This window comes from Perna viridis, chromosome 1 (genome assembly GCF_037379345.1).
Source record: "Perna viridis isolate PV_CMFRI_1.1 ecotype Kerala chromosome 1, ASM3737934v1, whole genome shotgun sequence".
Lineage (NCBI taxonomy): Eukaryota > Metazoa > Mollusca > Bivalvia > Mytilida > Mytilidae > Perna > Perna viridis.
Genome location: NC_142445.1, coordinates 33,998,462 through 34,023,949, shown reverse-complemented (window position 1 = coordinate 34,023,949; position 25,488 = coordinate 33,998,462). Strand labels below are relative to the sequence as shown.

The following is a 25,488-nucleotide window of genomic DNA, read 5'->3' as shown; positions in this document are numbered from 1 at the left end:
GAGATATAAAGTCAATAAGCCAAGTTAATTCACGAGAAAGTCAACATGATATATCGCAACTCCCATGTTTTGTTGTTGACACTACTTGGCATTTTCACAACTTTAAATTCTCAGATTGTGATAGTTTATGCCGACAGATATCTTAGACATCATAACTTTTACGACCAGTTGAGATAATATATCACGATTTGTCATGATAATTAGCACATAAAGTCGTTGTATTAGTATACAGTTGTCATAATTTATCGTGGAAATATTTTATGTCAAAGGCACAAGTTGTCGTCGGTTCCCTTAAAGTCGCGATAATTCATGGAATTATATTGATCGGTCGACATAATTATCTTAACTATTGTGAAAAATTATCGTGACTTTTTGAGATAAAATTGTCATTTATGTCGACAAAATACCCAAATTATGACGACTTTCCGAGATAATTTTTCGCGACATTTATTTATCACGATGACAGAAATAGACTTCCATAGATTTCATTAAGATAACCTCTCAGCTGTTAAGTCATCGCGTAAACGTTTTTAAATGAGTGTTTTGTCTCGAAGCGACAGCGGAGGAAAAAAGACAGTGCGCAGGTATATAAAGTTTGACGATATGAAGACGTCATATTAGAATTTGAAGTTTACAATCATGTCACGTTGTCGGTTGAATGTCGACATTTGCAATGTCAATTTCGGATGTCAATTTCACTGAATGATAATTTAAATTAAAACAAAACAAAAAACGGCAAGTATATTTCAGATGGTCTGAGATTGAAATTATAAGGATTAAACACGTTTTTTTTTTCAAGAATGTATGGGTGTGCAAAATCGGTACATTCACCGACAAACCGAATATGATTTGTGATAGAATGGTCTGATTTTACGGGTTTCGCTCGATAGTCCTACGGTTCGTTGGTCCGACAGTTCGATGGTCCGACAGGTGGATAGTCCGACATGGAGGCGAAACTAAATTTTGTGCTGATTCTTTCTTTGATCGATATATTCATTAGTCAACAAATTGTTCAAATCCTTGGTTAAATAAATATCGCAAATTCATGCACCATGGAAGATCTCCAAGAACACACTCGGACTTAGACTCGCCTATATGCTCGTATTACTCACTCTGATTTAGATTTTCCTCTGATTCCACGCATTTGAGATATTTAAGTACTTGTCTGTTTAAGAATCAGACAAAAGTTTTATAAAGTGTGGGACTAAACATAAAAAACGCAGAGATTTTATTGCATTGTCCAAGTATTTATACCCCATAACCTCCAGAAATTACTATCAAAGTGTTTGTAAAGTTTGCCTTTTTAAGATATTGACGGGTCAAATTTAGTTGAAATGTACTATCATGGCAAAATGGCGGCAAAATATCCCCACACATTTTCCCTATACAAGCAATCAAATACATTTGTAATATCTAAGTTACAAATACTTCGGGGTAAATTTAAATAGCCATTCAGTTGTTTTCTAGATGTATTGAACATGTTTGAGGCAACTATATCTATACAAGTTTAAATATCCAATCTATGCAAGTTTAGGTATCCAACCAGCTCCTTAGGTTACACATCGATAAATTTGGGGAAAACAATGATTAATCCTGTAATAAAGTCGTGAACGCATGAGTTGCAACGAAGATGATACGATTTCATAGTTATGATTGTGCCACACAAAAAGTTCAGATTCTCCCACACATATTTCAGGGTATAAAATTGCTTAACAAACAGTTTATTTCTTAGTCAGCTGATAATAGTCGTAAATTTGAACTTCGTTGGCAACAAAATAAATTTACATCAATTTTACAAATACAAATACAAATGAACATGTTTTAATATTCGTCTTATTACCAATTAGCATTGATTCCATTTGTATGTTTATAGTTCTATTTTAAATATTTGATTGATATTTACATTATTGCTTCCTAGCTACCATGCATGTGACTTTAAGCTCTTCAAAGATGAAAATTGTCCTATAAAAAACCTACTTATATTGTACAATCACTTTTAACAGGACATTATGGCCATATCAAATCAATTTCTCGCTTGTCGAGCAACGATATGATAGCGATCGAGCAAGTTTTCTTATTTATTAGTTTTCTCAACTACTTAGGACAACCTGCGCTCAAGGTCAGATTAAGTAACAACCATTTATACTTTCTTTGTCGACTACGAAGCTGTCATACAGCTTGCTGCCATTACCCGGGATCTTCATTTATGACTATTTTTTTTTCATTACACTCAATGTATGGGGTGTAAAGTTATCGAATAACACGGGACTTTTAATTAAACTACAAAGAATCCATTGTTCATAAACTCTTTCGTCGGAAAGTGGTGCTTGCACTAGTTCCTACAGGCATCAGTAGCGGACATATGGTTTCACACTGTAAAGGACCTTGACGATTTCGACTCAACAATCAACATTCATCCACTCGCTGACTACGTTACTACCTAATGGACCAAGACTAATTACGGACAAATATGGAACAATTCAAAAACCGAAGGACCAAGAACTACAACTATTACCTGGGATGACCGCGGCGGCTTCAAGAAAAGGATCAAGCATTCACATCCAAATCTACTCCCCACTGAAGTACCTTAAATATGACCAAGCGGCCAATGAATGAAGTTGGCCATGGTTCAGAATCAAGCCGGAGGTGCCAGACCAGGTTAAAACAAAAAGTCACATCACACTGATCAACAACAGACTCAAATAATATACATTAGAATTGTGTTGATTCATAATTCTAATGATATGTTCTTTTTTTTGTTGTAATTGTTTATTGAAATTTAGAATTTAAAATGAAAAAAAAAATGGTAGTATATTATTAATTGGTCATTACTATCAACAATTAATATATATATATATAATTTTGTTTACACAGATAAATTACAATCAAAACTATTCCTGGTTGTCCATCAGTTGAATATTCTATTGTCCCACATACCTAGAAGCGGATCCAGAGATTCTCAGAAGAGGGGGCTCAGTAATTGCTCAGTAATTTCATACATGATCAAATAGATTTTTCCTACCTAAAGGAGGGCTGCCTCTCGGGTCTGCCTATGATATATATTCCTCGTTTATCCTTTTTACCTGTAATTTTCAAATGTGGGACAATCAGGAATACGCTGAAAACATTGGGTTGAACTATTGGTGGTGGCCAAAGATGGACAATCATGCAAAATGCAACTGGATGGACGTGGCCGTGTAATACACGAACATATATAAAAAAAACTTACACTAAGGTAGAAATTATTTTCAACTGCATGCTTGCATTTATAAATTATACTTACCCTGTTCACCAATTTGGAAATAAAACGAGTCTTATAAAGTTGTTTCTGAAAGTATTTAAGTAATGAAAACGTTACTTTGTATAAATTTATAGCTACTTACCATATAAATACGACTCTGGATTATCCGAACACAAGAGATTAATTATCATTTTAAAAAAAAGACCCGATTTTAAACGTTAACGAATGACCATGACTTGACATTTTCGAAAATGTGCGCATTTATCTTACGCAATTAACGGAGGGGGTATAAAAAATGAACAAGAAAATATTGTGTGCGTATTTGTTTTACAATTACTGGTATATTAGATTTTGCACCTGCGCGTTATAATTAAGACTCACGTTCAGGGTATTTAAGTTTTTATGTACCCCGTTGGACACTGATCTTATAGCACTATTTAAAGTCAGTATGGAGGACATTTTTTGTTGAATTGTTTTCATTTAAACGTAGCTCTGAAAATTTGCTGATTATAGTTTGAAGAATTACAGTGAGGTAATGATTTTTTTCTAATTGGTGCAACCTATCTCCGGTGCAATCACAAATTTGAATTTTATTGTAACCAAGAACAAAAGCCTGCGCATGTGGATCATACTCCATCAAGGTCAGGCCAAGGGGTTTTTTGCTTACATATTCGAACAAGCTCAACATTCCATTATTTTTTTTTCGGCGCAGTCGGTATATTTTCTCTTTTTCTCTTTTTACCCTTTGGCCTTAAAGACTCTTTTCCATGAAAAACGCAAGTCACCTGATCGCAATTCTGTTTCCCGATTGGCCAAATACTGATAACATAAAAGCTGTATCGAAACTGCGTGCCACGTGTTACTTCCTGAATAAATGCAGAAAAGTAGAAAGAACAAAATTTTACCGCTTCGGCTATCTTTTTTATTAAAGATAGTACTTGTTTTTGTTAAAAAGCAAAAAAAAAAAAAAACCGAAATCGTGTGTTATAACAGTAAATATTGCTGTTATACTATCCATATGAAGTTTTCTGGTTTTTGGGGGTCGACTGGTATATAGGACGTAAGAATATACTTTATTAACTTTATGTCAGAAGTGGCAATTATAAGGTCTTTCAGAATTCTGGAAATTTCCGTAACTCAGTTTTACCGTTTGGGTGAATAAGTTTTATTTTGTTCAGGACGTACAATTATAGGAATAGGTACTACGAAGACATGCAATACAGTAATTAAGAGATTGCCAAATGAATAATATCATTATAAACGACAAACAGTCATTACAAGTGCATGCAAAAAACTCTTGAATGTATAAGATTTATATAATTTTGCCAATTTTGCACAACTAATAACATCTTTTTTTGAAAAACTGCCAAGCGGATGGCCTCAGCTTTGTCTTGTGACATCTAATGCCCCGCAATTAATCTTAAATACCTTTAACATGTAAATATGAGAAAAATACTGGGAATGTTGGCCCAAGTATCATGGAAAGATAGTTAAGCCGTCATGTATGTTAAGTTGCTTGATTTGTTAATACCGTTCTTAAACACAAGGGTGTGAAAATCCTCGTGGTTAAAAAAAAATTGAATATGTGTTTTTTTCTAATCGAAATCATTTTAGGATTTATTTAAATTTTTAAAAATTTTATACCACTTTCGAAAATTGGCATAATTTCAGTCATATTAGAAAAACTTACGTTGCTTGCGAAATTTTAACCCAGCTACTTCTGATGGAAAATGTTTAGTATGTCATATTCTTATAATCTTCTGCCTGTAAAGTTTTGGGATGCTACAGTACAAAATAGTATCGTTAAATATTTACTTCTCAATCAAGCCAGTATCTTAACAAAAGACCGTGTATGGAACTCTGTAAGTCAAATATTTTGTTATAATCCTGTTGTCTATGCAAATTTGTCCGAAGGATGATTTTCAGAGTATACATGTACTAGTAATTCTTTAATAAAATTTTTGAAGTGAAAACTTGCAATCGTTCATTCAGTTTTCTTAGACTGGAGTTTTCATATAAATTAAAAAAAAAAAGAACTGAGGCAAACATTTCAATGACGAAGTTTGATCGTGTAAACGGGGCATATCACCATACATCCCCGATTTTCTTGCTTCTAGATGAAAGATAAAATGTTATCCTAGCTTTAAAGTTACGATTTCATTAAAATGCAAAAACAATGTGCTTAAATGCGAGGTATATTTTATTGACATTTAAGTGACGTTTCCTTGATTTATTTTTAAAGTTATGAATTATGTTTTTTGAAGAGCTGTTTGAACTAAAATCTTTATGTGCAATATTTTACAAAGCTGTGAAAAATCGATGTTTTGCATATTTAGAGTTTTCAATTAAAGCTTTACAGGGTTAAATTACGAGCAGATAACAGTAGGTAGTTTGAATTTTTTATATAATTAGTCAAAGCAATTTGCTTGTATGAACTGTTAGTTGCAATTTTTGCAGGAAAGACTTTTTAAAGCAGGTAAATACAGTAGTAGACAGTTCGGACATGATAGGGAAGGGTTTAGCGCTCACAGACATGCTTAACCCCGGCACATACTTTATCCGCCTGTCCCAAGCCAAAGACCCGTAGTCCAGTGGTTGTTGTTGTTTTTTTTATGTTCATTGTTATTCGTTTTACGTTTTTTTTTCTATTATACATTAGGCCGATTTTCGTCATTAACGAGTAGTTACACATCATTTATATTAGGGCCTTTTACATGATTTATGGTATGGGTTTTGCCCATCATTGAAGACCATTTTGTGACCTGAGAAGTTTAATAATTGTTCGTTGCTTGGCATTTGGTGGGTGACCGTCTCATTGGCATTCCTACCACATTCCCTATGTATATATGTACAAAGAGAGTAGACAGATTGTTGACTAGTTATTGATTAAATATATTAATACTTTTTTTCACAGTGAAATTTTTTCATCCATTTTCCAAGTATGTGCGAAATTCATACAAATTATATGCCAGTGTAACACCTTACCTGGCTACTTTGTCAACATCATGTTGTTTTCATGCAACAAGTTGAAGTTAAATAAAAAAAATCAGAATAAGGTTCAAAGAAGGAAGTACTTTTTAAATAAGTACGAAAGGAACAGAGGCTAAATGATCCGTGTACTCACCCTCGGTGAATAATGGACACAATGCTCTTCCTTACCTTTCTTCCAAACGTACATGTAGTTTATGAAATTTTACAGAATATATTTGCGTTTTATTTTTACCCAAATGAGGACAGTGACCATGAAGTAGAGCGTACCAGTAATGGAAATTATTACATACCTTGTAAAAATTCCAACAATGTTAATATTTCATTTAAACTGAACAAGTATCTTTTTTCGTCTTGTTTTAGGAGCATACTAAGACTTCAATCGCATTGTGTTGATAGATGTAATGCCATTTAACAAGGGGTGTCACTTTCGTAATACTGTATTTTTTGGACGAACGTATAATTAAGTCGGCGACATTCTAATGACTTGCATGAAGCTGGACACAAGGGGTCATGTCAACGAAGCTCTCTTGGGAATAGGACGTGTGTTAGGATGGTATTAGGACACATCTTTTTCCTAAGTCATGTCAACAAAGGTCTTCTAATTTAAGATATGTCCTAAAATTTGTTCTAAAGTTAGGATACCTCGATAGGTGTCCTAAGTTAATCCTAGGGACAGAGATTACCCATTAGATTATTATGTTCACATCCACGGTTTACGGCATTTACTTTCAAACAAATATTCTCCTATACTATTAGTAATAACATTATATACTCTATTAAAACATTATTAATTTCAGTCAATATAATTTGAATTGCTCTTTCCTTACTTCTCATGATCCGTGTAATACACGTTTAACGACATTTGAAATTAAAGGTAATAATATTGAGTGGACCTATGCTCAAATCTTTTATGCGTATCAAAACTATGACCTCTAATTGTTAGTTTTAAATTGCACTTGTATATATTACATTAACGACAAAAATTTCTTTCGAATTAATAGTGTTCATTTTTGTACAATTTGATACATTATACCCCTTTTCAATATATTCACTAGTCGTCTTAAGACTATCTTACGATAATCATAGTAAGGATCAACATAAGAAAGCTTCGGTTTACACCGTAGGTACCAGTATCGTATTGCATATCCCTGAGCGGGTGTACGTCAAAACATGGATGCTATAAAAATATAGTGCATTTTCTTTTGCCTCTCTACAAACTAATGTTTTGTCAAAAGATATGAACAATGACTTATAAAATAGAGCAAACATCACACTGTAAGATGAAGAACTTTTTTAAAAGAAAATCTAACATAATATCATAAAAATGTTCCTCTGAAAAGGTTGGTTTGGTGAGTGCAAAACGGAAGTGAAAGTAGGGAAAATGGCTATTTATAGTTCAAGACTACTTTTCTGTCCGATCTTCGTGGACTCACCCTATTTTCTTTGCGGGAAATTATTTTTTCACATGTCCTTAGAAATGCTACATAAGTGAAAGTTTTATTGAATCAATTTGCATATTTTTTTTAAAATCCTAAAAATCTGCACTTCACTATAGAAGTCTATGGGAAAATTAATACGATACTGAGACCCGTACTGTCTCAAACATGTCCTAAGACCATCCTAATTTTATTCCTAAGACATGACTTAAGACCTATATATATCTTAGAATACTTTCATAGACATGGCCCAAGACCATCATATCAATATAATTCAAAAACGGAAATAAAAACGGGCATAACCGTATTCATTACCAATCTATGACTGAATATGCCGTACAAATGCACGTGTCTACTACATGCAAAAAGAGTTGTTCCATTGCTCTCACCTGAACAGAAATTAAAATTAATGAATTTTGTAATGTGTTATGCATAAAAAAATCTTACCTCTTTTATATTCCAGCTAACCTTTCTATTGCTTGTATGATCAATAGTAAAATAAGTTTATTTCACATGCCAATCAATGTTGATATCAATGCATAGGGTATATGTTCGAAATTGATAAACACAAGTTAAGATTGACAGTTACAAAGAAATATCAGTATTTGGGTGATAATGCCGGTCGAGACCTTTCGCATTATCTTATTTGCTTTCAATTTCTGTATTTTTAAAATTTTACATTCCTTTTCTCGAAATAGAAGTAAAAGTTAAGGTAGTGGTTTTTATGGTAAACAGAGAAAGTATGTATTTATTTTAATCGTTATTTTTTATTTGCAATATTACTCCTTGCAGCACTAGAAATCGATATCCAACGACAACTTAAAAATCCCCTTATAGACAGATAACGCAATGTAGAACTGCGGGGGAACTAGCAGTAGAGGTTTAAAACGAAAAACACAATCATAAGTTAAATGTTCTATTGAGTATAATTAACTGCACAGGTTCCAAAATATACCACAATTCGGTATCCACAAAATGTCATTATCTGTAGTCCGAATTTCAGTAAAATAATATACAATATTGTAATTCAAATTCACAAATACATATGGTTTATCATACAAAACCAACAGAAATATTCCAATTGAAAGTCTGGCAAGTACAATACGACGTCCGTACCTTAGCTATCGGATATACGAACTGTCCCTTATTACAATTTGCAAACAAAACTATGTTTTGGCAGATATGTAACCATGCCAACTTGACGGATTATAACAGTGAATTACATACATGTTCAAATATTAACAAACATGGGTAGGAAAAGGGGATTAACTGCTCTAAAATTTCACAATAACTCTAATTGACCAAAATGGTTATTATGTAAGAATTACTTAGTCCCTTTTTATATACACAAAATCGAATGTGTTAAAATGAAATCTACTTGTACAAACAAACAAAATACAAGCAGCCGAAAAAGTTTATTTTTCCCATTAAATACTGTGCGACACATATATCATTCTTTAATATTTTTATGCAATCCAATTTAAGATCAGGTTTTCAAAAAAATAAAAATTTAAATAAAACAAGAAGGATAATGCAGCGTTTGACTGGGATATGCCATAGAAAAAGATCGACTTCAGAAGTGTAGGGCACGGGTTCCTTCAGTTTGTTCCTTGTATGGAAGTTTGATCTGCAAAGTAAATCTCTCTATTTTGTATGATTCAGACCGTGACTCCTCTCACATGTAAAAAGGTCATGAAAAAAAAACTACGATTTCAACAAACCAATTCAACAGAATGTATATTTGAGGCAAACAAGATCTCCAGTGGACCGCACTGGAACAACCATTAAATCCAAGTACACTCACAAATATCAAACATCGACTTTGTGATATGGTTCAGTGCCGTCTTTTCTTCTTAATTAGAATTTCTTGAAATGTAGGAGTTCGAACAATTTACTCGGTCGTTTATGCACATTGTTTGTACTTCATTAAATTACTAGTGCATTTGGCTAGATCGGTATTTTTGTGATAAGAACAACTTTTTTTGTATTCATTTGAAATATAAGGACATTAAAATTGTAACAAAATATGCAAAAATATCATGATTTAGACCACACGCTCATTATATACTAAGTCGATTTTTTTTTCGGTTGTATAAAAACTTCTTTTCGTAGAATTTGTCAAAATTAAGACTTCTAGGACATTTAGGACACATGATATTTTATTTATCTCGAGCTCTGGACTTATAATGTCGTGCACTCGACTTATTATGTAGAGCGCTCGACTTATTATCTCGATGACTAAAGCTCACATGGCCTTAGGTGAGCTAAAAAGAAGAGATATCATAATGGGTAAATGCCAAAGAGACAACCACCACTGCCTGTAAGTTTGCATGTCCAAAATTAAAAAAAAACCTTGAGCTCAGAATGCCATTTACAATGAGAGAATTCACTTTACTCAGTGACACCGAGAAGAATAAATGTTACAGTAAGTGGTACTGCAACATATTCATATAATGATTTTTTGTTAAATACAGATTAAGTATTGGTAGTGTCTATTGGAATTAGACAGTTTTATAATTTTCTGAGGGCATGCACGTTATTATGTCTTTCCCCGCTGGTGGAAAACAAATTATGCCTCTCCCAAGACATATTAATTTTGGCCTGTCTGTCTGTCCATCGCAAAGTTTGTCACCGCAACTCCCCCTAAACTACTTTTAGAACCAAATTTGATGAAACTTGGTATGTAGCAAGGACATCGTATGCATTTTTGTATATTACAGATTGAAGAACGGAGGAGACGTATGTTGTTCTCAAAAAACAAACTTTGATTCAATTTATTTGTTTGTTTGTCTGCCACAAAGCCGCCGGCGCAAATCCTCCTAAACTACAGAACCAAATAACACGAAGCTTGAAATGTAGGAAGAACATTATATGTAGTTTTGCATATAGCCAGGAAATTTTGCTTTTCTTATTTGTGTGGGAGTTATGCCCCATGGGATTGAGAAATTTGAAGAAAGAGGGAGACATTTTTTTCTTAAAACAAACATTATGCGATTTTTTTCACACGCACATTCACTCCATAACCTCCCTTTTTATATTTTTCTCAGAGTCTCCTGTGCCGTGAGGTGCCAATAGAAAGCCTCTCCGTGCTTGAGGTGTATGCTGTTATATTTTTACAATTATTGCGTGTTTATTCACGTAAGAACATCTCTCATTGGTGCAATTTCAAAATTTCAATTTGGATGTTTCATTATTTTCTCATTTTTTTTTGTATAAATGAATGATAAATATTTGTAATCTAACTTCGCCCGTTATATTTCTTTTCGTTGACCGCTCCCGAAATATGTCGCTTCAATGTCATATTTTAGCAGGGATCGATGTATTTCAAGAGAACTAGTATCTTCTTGTAACCCTGGTGCTTTAGCTGGTTATTCCTAGGCATAGCCCAGGTTGGCACTCCATGGAGGATGGGAAGCAAGAGAGAGTTACCTTGAATTTGATCAAGAATACCGCACGCTATCATGTGCACGCTAGGGGCCTTCTTGATCTTGTTTGAGGGTATGAACTGTTGATTCTCATGCAACATCAAGATACAGAACAAATATAAAAGCCCTGTTCCTTGATAACTTTTTGTTTCACGTATCGTGAGATTTGTTGTCACACGCACATTCAATCCATAACATTCCTTTTTATATTTAATTATATTTTTCAGATGTTTGTTGATCCAAGATCTCCAGATGCAAAACCGTCAATAAGAACATCACAGAAAGGAGAAAGTTTTTATTGTATCGAACCAGATTGTATCGAAGTGTTAAAAAAGCATGAGCAACTAATTCAACATATATCTACTGGTAAACATGTATATGATGATGAAAAACTAAATGATTTGGGGGATAAATCTAAGCGACTTTGGGCAGCACGATGCCATGAAATTAGATTCAACCAACCTACAATTCCATATGATAGTGTTGATGATCAATCTAAATTTGATGAAAATCAGGGATATGCTTTGAAACGAAGGAGAAAAGCAGTTCGCTTCTCTCCAAAGATGAAAACTAACTTATGTGATGCAGTAAAATTCTAAATGATTCTACATAAATAAATAAAATTGAATTTTAGTTTAAGTAAACTGATAATGTCTTGTATTTGTATTTGTAAATTTAGCCAAAAGAAAGAAATATTTGTAAAATTGAAAAATACATAATCTGTGACAGGAGACTAGATAGGTCTGAATTCTTTGGTACTTGCTTAATTATTTTTATATATTTTACTTAACTGGGTTTTTAAGGGAGCTCAACCCAGCCCAGGTATCACTGTGTACGTTCAGGACAATTAAGAGTAAAAACGCAATATCTTTATTTACCAGGTACGTGAACAATTTAAATTTGATATTTTATTTCTGACTTTTATAATTAGAATTTTAGAAGTAAAATTTTTAGTTGAAGTTTATTTAAAGCAACTATGTAAATAATTAAATTCTTATTTATCAAAATAAATAAACGAAAAAGTATATTAATCAAATAAATAAAAGTATAGATAGTATTAAGCTTAAATTATAAGAAAAATATATTTTGATCACTGTGTACGTTCCGGACAATAAAGAGTAAAAACTTAATATCTTTATTTACCAGGCCAGCCTCGAAAGCATGCAGAGTCCGATGGACCACGGACACAAAACCAAACTACATGCATGCCAGACATAGCAAGAAAACACCACCGCTCCACCAAGACTTTACCATGAACTGGTTTTCCCCAACAAACAAAATGTCACTCGAAAAGATAGAGTTCATATTAACGTGTCGGACGGGGAGGCAGTCGACATCTCGAGGAACCATGCCATGCCCTCGACCTCTCCGTTCCGACCACACAATTTAAGACATAACACTTAGCCAAAATTTGAAGCTAGTGAAGATAGCGGCAAAAAGGCTACTCCCTACACTGTAGCCAAACAGATGAGAAATGAGCTTGATGGTGACGGATCTAAAATGTTCTCTCCCTCTGAATGGCTCATCAACAAATTACTTTGGGAATTTGTGTGTGAAAAGACAAAAGGAAATTAACAAACCAAAAAAGTTAAGTGTAAGTGTATTGAACTTGTAAAAATTGAGGATGCTTCCAATCAAGATGAAGTTCTTGAAGATATAATAAATGACTTAGTGGTAACAGAACATGAACAAATTGTCATCGATTGTAAATGAATTAAATGAGTAGATGAATATACATAGTTAGAGGTTCTAATATGAATACTACTTTTATATCTTCGAACAGTTTTTTCGACAGGTTTTCAATATCTGCACTTGTAATGGACAGTTCTGGATTTTGTTTATACCGCCACAAAACGTAGAATTACCAGTATCCGCCCATCCATATAAAATTGGTTTCCAGGCGAAAACTTTTGAACAGGTAGATTGAATTTTGCAAATTTACATAGTTGGATGATGAAGAGCTCAATTGATTTTGATATCAGTAGGCCGAAAGTGAAGGCTTTGGGCGTCCATCAGAAATTGGTTTCCGAACGAAAACTTTTGAACCCTTTCATGAAAATTTCGTCAAACTGATACAGTTAGTGGCGTAATTGGGTAAAAAGAACACCACAGATTTTGAGTTCAGTATACCAAAGATCAAAGTAAAACTGAATTAGTGAATTCCACTTGTTGAGGACTTTAGCCTTTCTGTTGTTTATGATATTATTTGGCTTTTTGTCCCCCGCCTTTTGTGAAAGGGGGAAGAATAGAATTAGTCTTTTTTGTCCGTCCTAAAATGATTTTCAGAGCGTAACTTTTGAACACCGTCATGGAATTTCAAACTTGGACAGTTGAACACTTATGAGATAAGGAAGACAGTTCCAGACACCTATTGATTTTGAGGTTTGTAGGTCAAAAGTCAAGATCACAACCAACCTCATAAAATAGAAGTTAAATTTGTCACCTTCATGGAATTTCACTAAGTGCAGACAGTTGAACAATTATGAGGTAAGGAAGACACCTATTGATTTTAAGGTCAGTATGTCAAATGTCAAGGTCGCGCTATCTTGACAAAATTTGGATATTTTGTTGTTAGACGGGGAACAATGCTTTCGTTCATTTTGCAAGCTATATGCATTTTTTTGCTGAATTTCACTAGTGTTGCAAAATGGTGAATGTCCTCAGAAATTACTATTCAAAGGTTCTTTATACTTGGTATGCATTATCATAGGGTCGTCCAACATCTTGGGATCTGATTTCAAATCTGATGGTCATCTACTTCCTGTTAAATGAAATTCGGCCGTTTGACAAATTTGACCCAACCTGTATGAAAAGAAGCAAACTTTGACAAAGGTTTTATTATTTTTTTTATTTTATATTTTTTTTATTGTTATGCCCCGATCACTAAAGTGACTGGGCATAATAATTTACCCTTGTCGTCCGTCCGTACCTCCCGATCTTAGGTCATAGTTGTTTTTTTTTCCTGTTTTGCGTGCGCGTGCTGGTAGTTTTTGAGGTGTTTGTTGCAAAAACAAACACAAGAATACATCACGAAATCAACTGTTTTCTGTTATTGCAAATTATTAAGATCAAGGAAAACAAATTGGCTATGTTACATTTTATAGTGTTTTATCACAATCATATACAAATATTTTTTATTAACTGTTTTTGTTTGAATCTTATTTTCCAACCATATCAAAAAATTTGATTTGACTTTAGAAGAGCTTAACATATACACAGTAAGTCTGTGTTTTCATTTTTGTGTGTGTTTTTTCTTCTTGCTGGCTGGTCGGTTTCTCAAAACTTAAGTAACACAAAACAAAGAAAAACACAACTATGGACATGGTTAAGTTTTTTGGTTTCGGTCCATTTCTCAGTAACCATACATGGTATGGCAATGATACTTGGTAGGTAGACAGATCTTAGTACAACATGATTCACTATGAATTAGGTCACCTTGACCTACATTTTCCACTTGAACGACTTGGTTAAGTTTTTTTGTTTTAGGTCCATTTCTCGGCAACCATACATGGTATGGCAATGATACTTGGTATGTAGATAGATCTCAGTTAGTACAACATACTTCACTATGAATTAGGTCACCTTGACGTACATTTTCCGCTTGAGTGACTTGCTTAATGAACGAGAGGGGAATCCCGTGTCTCATAGACACAATTTCTAGTTTCATATAGAAAATACAATTTTCTTTTATATATCACATATATTTTATGACACAAATTTGTAAATAGTATAGTATTAATGTTAATATTTCTGTGCTATTTATCGGGAAAAATACGCATTTTTTCGAAATTTTCTGCCTATTTTTATAGGGGTAGGGTAATAATTTGCCCATTTCAAGCCTTTTTATAGATGTTGCATGCATATTATTTACTTCCCCTGATGCCTAGAGTATTGCTAATAAAAGAATACTCCTACAACGTAAGAGGTTGGAATTCCGTTCCTCCATACCCCATCCTCTTACTTCCAAGCGCCATATTGCATGACGGTAGTTCCGCCGTTCTTTGAAATCGACAATTATAGTAAACTATTTGCCATTTGAAACGTTTTATATAGTTTCATTACCATAACACGGCAGAAGGTGACTAAACCGAAGAAAAAACAAATCAACTTCATATTTTGTTTTTAGCTTTTTGAGTGTGTAATTTCGGTTGAAAATTACGGATTTTAAAATTTATGAAACGAACATACCAAATTAACCAAAGAATTGCCTTTACCAACTTTAAGTTCGTTTTGTCAAAAACATATTGTATTCCGTAAAATTAGTGACCTAATTCAAAATGCTGGTCATTTTGACAACTGTCTTCTTTACAAATGATTTCTAGGTATATAACAAATACATGTATTTAGAAATTTTATTGCTTGATTTCCGGTAGGTTAAACTTCTTTTATATAAATTAAAGACTTGAAATATTTTAAAACACATGTTTAGCTAATTCACATTGGCGATGGCTTTCAACATGTCAGATGCTAGAGGTTAGGATGGCACCAAGTCAGAAAATAGCTTGCCAGACAACTTCTAGCATTGCTGGAGTAATAAAAAACAAAACAGATTATTTTTGGAAGTATGCACAGTTTTCCACTGGCACTGTGATCAATCGAATTTTAAACGAAAATCCGCAAAAATGGAAATATCCTATTTTACGATATTTTTACTACAAATATCATATTTACTACATATTTGGGTACTACTTTTAATTTAGCCTAATGTATTTTGTATGATTTGTGCAAAAAAGTTCTTTTGTTCTGCATATGAGTTGTATATAAAAAATTTTATATCTAGATTTTTGCCTTTGTCATCAAATAATGTCTGTATTAACAATTTTTATTTGCAACCAAATTCCCAGAAATATATTAGAAAATAATCAATTTCGAACATTTATACCAAAAATCTAATTGATTGGTGCGTGGTTTGGGTTTCTGTAGTGAGAGAACCCAAAAATGCTTAAAAATCAATTTTTAGATCACTTTTGCTGATATTTTTTTTTGTGATTATGATTTTTATGATTAAATGCAATGTGTATGTAATAAATGTTATTATTCCACCAAAATGATCATATGGATTGAATAAAACCATTAAAATATTTCTTTATTTGCAGAATCAGGGATTTATATATAGCAGGTCTCAGTATCGTATTAATTTTCCCATAGACTTCTATAGTGAAGTGCATATTTTTAGAATTTTTTAAAAAATATGTAAATTGATTCAATAAAACTTTCACTTATGTAGCATTTCTAAGGACATGTGAAAAAATAATTTCCCGCAAAGAAAATAGGGTGAGTCCACGAAGATCGGACAGAAAAGTAGTCTTGAACTATAAATAGCCATTTTCCCTACTTTCACTTTCGTTTTGCACTCACCAAACCAACCTTTTCAGTGGAACATTTTTATGATATTATGTTAGATTTTCTTTTAAAAAAGTTCTTCATCTTACAGTGTGATGTTTGCTCTATTTTTTAAGTCATTGTTCATGTCTTTTGACAAAACATTAGTTTGTAGAGAGGCAAAAAGAAAATGCACTATATTTTTATGGCATCCATGTTTTGACGTACACCCGCCCAGGGATATGCAATACGATACTGGTACCAGCATTTATCTACTTAGTTACATTTAACTCCTTGGCAGAATGTATTTTGGCTGAAAATAGATAAGGGAAATCCAAGTTATTGTCCCGTTTCCATGGTAACCATTGTTACTGAGGTCATGCTTATCAAGTATGCTCAATATCTATGAATTAATACACCAACCTTTACTTTAGTGGTTAGTAACATGATAACAAAATTTCAAAACAATTGGTCATTTACAACTAACATAATCGTGAACAATATAATGCTTATCCTGTATCAGGTTTTAGCTAATTTCAATGTCCAATGCCTTTTGAGTTATTAGCAAATTCTGCAATTTGACCCCTATGTTCTATTTTTAGCATCGGGGCAGATAAAAAATCCCCCCTCAATAATTTTGTTCATAATGCACTTAAATAACAGGGATTGAAATCTCATAATATTATCTTGAGTAATGAGAGTTTGAAGCATGTTTTTTTTTATTATTATTAAACTGTGAAAATACTTTCAATTGAAAAACACGCATAACATTTCTTATATAAATCAACAATGGTGTATATTTTATAATAACATTATTTCATGGAAATCTACTGAGTATTTTTAAAGCCTTTAGATTTTTGTAATGGTGTATTTTTTGTCATAATAAGTCGAGTGCTCAAGATAATAAGTCAAGCGCTCGACTTATTTACAGGAAATTTAAAAATATTGTGTGTCCTAAATGTACCACCGTATTTTCTCACTTGAAGTATATCATTAAAATTATTTACATATTGATTTTGTATATGTGACCCTACGGTTTAGACCCATAGTGTCTAAATTTCTGCACAAACGAAAAGGAATATATTTTTTTTCATGTAGTCTACAAAAGCCCCCGTAACAGCTCAGTTTTAAGTTTTACTAGTTTTAAGAACGTTTCCACAAAATGAAATTGATTTTTTTTTCAATTAATATTTGTATCCAAAAGAGATATTTAAAAACGATACCAGACTAGTGTGCATATTGTTTTGCTCTGAAGAAGCATTATAATTATGTCTATACCACAGGCTCTTGGGACCAGGGTTTTTTATAACTAAAATATCATTAAATAATTTTGTTTCAATATTTGAGTTATTATTTACAACACGTTAGGTCAACGTTTTTTTTTTTCTATTATAAGTTGAGACCCCGCTGTACCCCTGTCCATCTCAATTGGAAGCGGTTAAAACAATTCTTCGGAGGGCTTATTCAAGTTTACACTCTGTGTAAATATCTTTGGTGGATCCAGGATATTAGATTAGGGAGCGCACATGCAGTTAAAATTTGTCAAGGTTTTATTTTTGAAATATTCTTTTTGTGGTAAAATTAGCGAGAAATTAAAGTGTCAACCTAAAACCACCTAAATCTACCCCTGACAACCCATGCTTTACAAATTTTAGGGGGGGGGGGCGCACGCCCACCACGCCCCCGCCTGAATCCGCCCCTGATATTAATATATATCATATATATTTTAGTATCATATCATCTAATATTTCGTGTGATGTACGATTTAAAGAGATATACTAGATTTGTTAAAGCTGCATTAGCTGTCATTTTCGTAATATTTTGTTTCTGTTGAAATATACCTTAACTTTGAATTATTTCTACTGAATTGCACTTTTCCTGTATAACTTCATTTGATATCCACAAATAAAATGCATTAAATACATGAAACAGGTGTATATATACATTTACTGTCTTGCAAGACAAAAAATCGACCTAGATAAATTCGTATGCATATGACTTCTGGCGACCTTAATCCGCGCATGTGCTTTACGGGTCTCTTACTTAATAACAAATCTGGTTGCAAAGCGGAAGTGGTTATTCAACGGTAAGGAAGACTCAAGCCGCAAAAGAACAAAATTCGAGTATAACACAAATATGGTCATTATTAATTTGAAAACTAATCAAGAAGAAGGTGAAATGATTGAAAACAAGACACGTGCTTACCTGTGTACGTATCCCTTATTGATAATTTTTTTTTACAAAGGTTAAAGTATTTTTAACCCAGGTAATGTCCTGTCGGTTATCTTCGGAAGTGATGGCGAAAAATTATTAGATCAGAGCTATCGGTCTTCTCTGCTAACAAAAAAAACGTTGTTTTCACAATATTCTGTAGGTATTATCGACATTTATTGCTTCAACTGCAATCTACAAACTTATTTCATTGAATCAACAAATTTCAGTAGAATCAATACTGAACAAATTTGGCAGCTAATGCAGCTTTAAATATAAATCTAACTTTAGTCCCTCGGACACCTGCATATTAGAATTTTACATGTCCAGTTGTTTAGTTAAATGCCTCTGCATCAATATAGAATGAGTTTTATTACAATAAATACGTTACCGTCATAAATTCTGAGTAAGTCCATCTGCGCACGTCAAGCAGGCGGTATCTCCTTTGTAATATTAGAAATTCGTTTTATTGAGGAATTTTCTTTTATATATTTATTATTATTGTATATTGATACTTTATTATGGAGTTTAATGTTAATAGCCCATTCCAAGCCATTACTGGCAATGATGTTTTTTTTTTTTTTTTTTTTTTGGATGGGTTATTACCGTACGATAGTCAGGTGGTTACTCCAAATGTGTCTAGTCAATCAACCGACGTTTTAACTTCGGTGACTAACATTACTATTCCACAGACCCCGGTTGTAGGTTCTGTGGATAGTAATAGAGTAATCCCTACTTTAGGTACGGTAACTTGTACAGTATCTAGGCCAGTAGACACCACGGGTTCAGTTTCCTGTACCCTTGGTGTTTCTATGGATCTAAATTTACCTGGCTCAAGGCCTCCAATGTCTTACTGTGGTGTTACTTTGCCCTCCTCTGCTAATAACCCCATGTCTTGGTCAAGACATCCCTGGCCTCAGACTTACCCTTATCCAGGTTTTCTTGGTCAGGTTTTTCCAGGTTTCTTGGCCTTATTGTAACAACTTTGGACCTATTGGTCGTCAGAGTTTCATTCCTAGTTTGTCAACCCCTGCTCCTTCTGTAGCAGTGCCTTCTAGTAGTGTTACTATACCTGTAACTGCACCTACCTCTTGTGTTAGGTGTCAATCTAATCAGGTTACTAACTCTGTCCCCTCATTAGATGGGTTTAAGAGTGTTTTAGATGACTTTCGTCAATCCATATCTTCTGAGTTTGTTGCTTTCTCCAATGGCCTCACTGGTTTTGGAGAAAAATACCAACCCACACCTAGCTCCTCTATGACTCCACTTCCTACAGTTCACCACTCTGAAAGTGATAATGAAGAATGCCTTTCAGTGGCCCCAGGTAGTCAGGAAGGTAATGTTTTCTCTGGTGAAGAAGATGAAATTAGGGATCAGGTTCCTCAGATTGTTTCTGTTTGTAATATTGCTCCTTCTGTTATTGGTTGGTCTCCTACCGATTCCAACAAGGCTGCTGAAAGTGAGGATACTCCTACTCTGGAGGATCTTAGAGATTCAGTTTACTCTATTATGAGAGACGTCAATAAGGTGCCATTTCAGTCACCTCCCAAACCTAAGAGACTCACTTCAACTTCTTGTGTATATATAATGACCTACCTAAGACTCATACTAGTGTCCACTTCTTTTCAAATTATTAATGAAGGTATCTCAGCCAATGAGTCTCATTTTTCCAAGGTAAGTGGTTTTGGTATAACTTCCTTAAATGATCATTTCCGATCTAGGGATTATGATATTTTCATTTCCACTTTGGGTAAGTTGGTTCCTTCTTGTGATAAAGCTTTTTCTTCTTAAAGAGTAATCAAGGGAACCAAGGTTATAGCGGTAATCAAAAGAATATAATCCAGGGACAAAGACCAGACATGGAAAACAGACACACACAACAAAGAACATAAAGTAACTAAAATCATACATACAAAGTAACAAAAGTAAATGAGCATCTCGGACTCCACTAAAAACTGGGAGCATGGACCAGATGCACCAGTAGGGTAAGCGTCCTCTGCTTTTCTAGAAACACCCGCCGAGTTGCCCATAAAAAGTCAAGTCCGGGGTAGACAAACGAGGAAAGGTAAACTATGACCCGTTGAATAAATCAGTTTTCATGATGCTGATGGATACATCATAACGATCCACGAGTTCATGATGACGACCATAAAACTTCCGTAGTGATGACTTCAATCTTGTAGCAACATAACCCTGTTCCAGAAGACCATTTGTTAGAGTTCTATCGCGATACAAAAAGTCTGCGTAGTTTCGGCAAGCTCTAGCATAACGTATGAGTTGTGATATGAAAACTCCATACGCAGGAGCCGAAGGGATGTTGTCACAGATGAAAGGAAAGTTGACAATTCTGAATGAAAAGTCATCACGTTTGTCGTAAAGTTTGGTCAATAGTTTTCCTTTACCATCGATTTCTAAGTGTAGGTCAAGATATGAGGCTGACTTCACAGTGTCTGTAGTATCCTTTATCTCAAGTTCTTTTGGGTAGATGCGATGTATCAAATCTCCGAAATTAGGATTGTTTAAAGATAATACGTCATCTATATAGCGGAAACTGAGATTGAAGGATCTTTCTTTCTTTCTGATCAAATAAGCTATAAAGTCAGCCTCATAAGAGAGAAGAAATAGGTCAGCAAGTAAAGGAGCACAATTTGTTCCCAATGGAATGCCGACCGTTTGTTGAAAAACACGTCCACCACACTGGACAAAAATTCCAGCATTTTGTAAACATCTTCCTCTGTATATTTGGAAGATGATTTGGAATTATTTCTTACAAAGTATGAGGAATCTCTACCAAGAACTATATATTTGTATCTAGGTGTACCATCTTTTTTGGAAAAACAACGATGTATAATGTTTTTAAGTCGGGATTTTAACTGAGTATGGGGAATAGAAGTATACAGTGTTGAAAAATCATAGGTTTTAATGTATTATATTCAGATAATAGTCTTGAACTGATTGTCTCCAAAAGATTTTTCGAATTTTTCAGGATCCACATTGAATTAATACCACTACGGAAGTAACAAGTGTTGTGGTAGGACTGCAGACCCTCTTTGACAGTTGTGAGTATAGAAGTTAAAAGTTTTGAAAGAGGTTTGGTGGTACATTTTGCAGATCCAGCTATGAAACTTTGTTTGTATGGATTCTTGTGAAGTTTAGGAATCCAGTACATAGACGGTAAATCACAATCATCGTCCTTGGTAGAGAGACCAAAAGAGGATAGCACAGATTTATGGTTTTCCACAATCTCTTCTTTGGAGAGAGTGGTAGCAGTATAGGTCTTATCACTGCTATTATTTTCTACGTCTACCTCTGATAATAACATTGGATATAAAACGTTTTGCAGACAAAAACAATGTTGTTTTGGGCTTTGTCTGCTGGTACGACAACATATTTGTCATGTATAGTAGACAATGTTTTTGCTACGTCTTTGAAAACTGATGTAGCCTTGGCACTCATTGACCTACTTAAAACTTTCATTCGTTTCAAAATTAAAGACCTCACGGCCTTTAACCATTCTGACAGAGAATCAATGTCTTCTTCTCGTTTTATCCATTTTCTTGCATAGCCCTCGACGGCATCCATAAGAACTTTAAATTATAATTCCAATTTATGGAGCGTGGTTCACGGTACTTGGGACCTTTAGAAAGGATATTACGTAGAGATTCGTTTTCGATAATGGTTAAATCTCCTGTAACGACGTGACCAGAAGGATTCAAAGCCTGTGAATGGACTGTGTCTTTCTCAGTCTGTCTGGTCTAAAACTGAGAATCTTCTTAGAAATGCTTCTCATGTACTAGGTATTGCAGAACATTATTTGTCTGCTGTAGCCCCCTTACTGAAAGATATTGCTCTTCCTTCTGAAGTAAAACCATTTTTACTTCAGGTTGATAAAGCTCTAGACTCTTCTGAGCTCTTACTTATGGGAAGTTTGGCAAATTTTACCCTATCCAAAAGGTCTGAGATCCAGGATAAAGCTAGAGTTTCAGACAGCCTGAAGGATTCTTTATTGAAATCTCCATTGGACGACCATCTTTGGTCTTCCTCTTGACGAGATCCAGGAACAGCTCAGTCATACTCCAGCACCAGTAAATGTGAACGTTTCTCTCTCGGGAAATAATTCTATGAGAGGTGGGTCTTCTACTGGTGGTTCTTCCTTTTCTTCCACAGAATAGAGAAGGAAGGTTTTCATTGAGGTCGGCGTGAAAGGTGGTTCTAAGAAAACAGTTACTAAACGCTAAACAGGCAATTTTAAAGGCGGTAAGAGGTCTAATCCTACCACCTAGGAAGTTGCCCTCCCGTACGTTACTGACAAAAATCATCCAAATGTTTTTCTTTTACAAAACACCTCTACCTCAAATCCCAGTAGGGGGAGGATAACTCATATTTTCTGTCAAAATGGAAACATATTACCTCAGATTGTTGGGTATTGTCAGTAATTCGGGGAGGGGGGGGGGGTAACTATAAAATTCAAGGAACTACGACCTCTTTCATTAGTTCCTATTCCACTGTCCAACACGACTCATCTGCAAAAAAAAAATATATCTTCTATCAGCAGAGATAGATTGTCTTTTGACGAAGAAGGCAATAGAGGAAGTTCCTGTGTCATCAATAGATACAGGTTTCTATTCTCGGATTTTCCTTTTTTCAAAGAAAATGAGGAATGAGACCAGTCATCGACCTGTCCATTCTCAACCTTTATCTGGTTGTTTCCCATTTCAAGACGGAGACCAATAGTTCTATCAGAGCTTCAATACTTCCAGGTATGTGGACCACTTCCCTGAATTTGACAGACTCTTATTTTCATATTCCAATATGTCCTTCTTATCGAAAATTTCTTCGTTTTGTCTGGAACAACATGGTTTACCAATTCAGAGCATTACCGTTCGGCCTATCTACTGCACCTCTAGTTTTCACCAGGGTTATGCAGACTGCTATAGCTCATTTTCACTCTCATGCCATTCAGATTCATTATCTAGACGATTCTCTGTTGAAAGACCTTTCTCGAGACAAGGTTCTCGTAAACACGGATCTAGTCATCAAACTGCTTCTTTCCCTGGGATTCCTAATTTCTTGGAAAAAGTCAGATCTGATTCCTTCTCAGGACTTTACTTCTCTGGGAGAACATTACCTGACTCATCTAGGACTAGCTCTACCTACTCAGGGAAAAATCAGAACCTCAACTTGAAAATTCATCAGTTTCTTTCTCAGGAAACAGTTTCTGCTCGCCAATTTTCTCTGCTACTAGGTCTCTTGAACTCTTTAGCAGATGTTGTTCCTCTTGCTCGACTACATATTCGACCTCTCCAATTTTATCTACTTTAACATTGGCTCCGTCTTCTCAGAATTGAGTATATCTAATTCCAATTATTCATCAGGAATTGTCTCCACACCTTTTATGAGGGACTGTTCAGGAGAATGTTTTGAAAGGCCAGCTTCTGTCATTTCCAGTTCCCAATCAGACTCTATTCACAGATGCCTCCAACCTCGGTTGGTGCGTATTTGGAAGGACTAACTGAAAGAACACATCAATTTTCTAGAGATGAAAGCAGTTCTTCTGGCAGTCTCGCATTTTCAGAATATTCTGCAAAACAAGTCTCTTGTTTTTGCATCCGACAATACAACGTTGTTGCTTACTTAAAAAACCTAGGGGAACTCATTGTTTCAAGCTATTTCTTCTTGCAAAAGAAATTCTTTTTTTTTGCAATCAATTTCAGCTTCAGCTAGTAGTTCGTCATATTCCAGGGAAACTCAATGTCTTAGCAGATTCTCTATCGAGAACTCTGGCCCCAGTGAATACAGAATGGGAACTTCTCCAGTCAGTATTTCAAGCAATAACTCTTCATTGGGGATCTTCTCATGTAGACCTGTTGCAACAAGTCTCAACTTCAAACATCAGGTGTTCGTGTCTCCTGTCCCAAACCCAGAAGCTTATGCAGTAGACGCCATGAGTTTTCCTTGGGAAGGAATGTTCGGATATGCATTTCCTCCATTCAGATTTCTGTCAGCAGTTCTTCGGACGATTGCTTCGGAGCAATGTCTCACCATTCTTATTGCTCCAGCTTGGCCCAAGCAAGCTTGGTATCCAGATCTTCTTCATCTCTCTTGTACTTGTCCACTCTTACTACAGGTAAGACACAATCTTCTTTCCCAGTTCATGGGCAAGATTCTTCATCCCAATCCAAAGAATCTTCATCTTTTCGCGTGGCTTCTCTCAGGGATAGTTTCAAGGAGAGAGGCTTTTCTGAACGAGCAGTCAGAGACTCTACCAACTTCGTGTAGATGGTAAGTGGACAATCGTCAGTAGTTGGTGTAGTGAGAAGGAAATTGATCATCTCAAAATTACTGTTCAACAGTTAGCGGAATTTCTTATCTACCTTTTTGAAGATAAAAAATTGTCTCCTTCCACAATTAAAGGTTATCGTTGTGCTATTTCCAGAACTATCCACTTGTCTGGTGGTCCTGATTGTGGTATTAATGAGTACATTTCTCTTTTAGTTAAGAATTTTATTCTTGAACGTCCTAGACAGAAGGTTTTAATTCCTTCCTGGAATTTAAGTTTGGTTTTATCATCTTAAAAAACCTTTCCTTTTGAACCAGCTGAAGAAGTAGATATCAAATTTTGTCATATAAAGTTTGTTTTCTACTGGCATTAGCTTCAGGTAGGAGAAGAAGCGAAATACGTGCTCCGTCTATTTCTGATTCATGTCTACGGTTCAATAGAGATAAATCTTCGGTCACTCTTTTAACTTCTTTGTCCTATCAGAATTTTGCTCATTTATTTACAAAGAACCTGTAGTATTAGAGCTAAGACTAATACTAGGCTATTTATTCCTATTAAGAAAAATATTAAAGATTTATCAGC

At 34.5% G+C, this 25,488-nt stretch overlaps 1 protein-coding gene and 1 long non-coding RNA gene across 2 annotated transcripts in view; one reads left to right on the top strand and one right to left on the bottom strand.

The window, feature by feature from the left end:
• LOC148628468 (prestin-like) overlaps positions 1-8,147 on the bottom strand; it is an 82,782-nt gene extending 74,635 nt beyond the window's left edge. Inside the window, exons 1-2 of the mRNA XM_088587956.1 lie at positions 8,116-8,147; positions 3,284-3,328 (exon numbers count right to left, since the gene is read on the bottom strand). The gene's annotated coding sequence lies outside the window, so the exon portion shown is untranslated. The remainder of the gene's footprint in view (positions 1-3,283; positions 3,329-8,115) is intronic.
• Positions 8,148-18,446: 10,299 nt separating this feature from the next.
• Positions 18,447-25,488, top strand: part of LOC148628467 (uncharacterized) — a 29,457-nt gene continuing 22,415 nt past the window's right edge. The window contains exon 1 of the long non-coding RNA XR_015923576.1: positions 18,447-18,624. This is a non-coding gene — a long non-coding RNA (uncharacterized LOC148628467). The remainder of the gene's footprint in view (positions 18,625-25,488) is intronic.